The sequence below is a fragment of the Lupinus angustifolius genome, chromosome LG16, assembly GCF_001865875.1.
Source record: "Lupinus angustifolius cultivar Tanjil chromosome LG16, LupAngTanjil_v1.0, whole genome shotgun sequence".
NCBI lineage: Eukaryota > Viridiplantae > Streptophyta > Magnoliopsida > Fabales > Fabaceae > Lupinus > Lupinus angustifolius.
This window is the reverse complement of record NC_032024.1, coordinates 6,981,013-6,981,696: the sequence shown is the minus strand read 5'-3', so window position 1 is coordinate 6,981,696 and position 684 is coordinate 6,981,013.

The window sequence follows — 684 nt, the reverse complement described above, 5'->3', positions numbered from 1 at the left end:
TCCATCATCTTCTTCCATTCACTTTTCATCAATCTCCGTCCACCAACATATCATCTTCCAATCTTCCAATATTTTGAATTTGAGGTAACACCACACTCTTTGGTTATATCTTTGTCTCACTTTTGCTGCATTTTCTCACACTAATTGTTCAATATATAGTCTAATTCGTTATTATCATATAAGTTGTATACTAGATATTTTTGGCTCTTAACTTATGAACTTTCAACTTCAACTACCTTATGAGATTTCATGTAGCTTATATTAATGACAAACAGAACCATAGTAATGACAAACAACACCAAACTTGACACAAATTGGTGTCACATTTTTTGCATATGGCCTAATGTGAGGAAATTGAATTCTGATGGGTTTTCCTTGGATGATAAGGTTCATCTTCTCACAATCTATTATTCTATTAATGTTGTTTCTGATGAAGTGTAAGGTATAACACCAAAAACTGGAGCTAGCATTGTGTGGTTAGGCACATTGTAGTAATGAGAAGACCAATTGCCTAAGTTTTCATATAATATAGCCATTCTCTTCCTATTAGGCTGTGGCACAACTCTTCTTGGAATATTAAAGAAACTATAATTCACTCCTCTTAACCAGAAAGGGACGGTTCGGAAAAAAGAGTAAGGTTTTGGTCAATGTCATTGTCTAATATCCTAAATCCACCTTATTTGC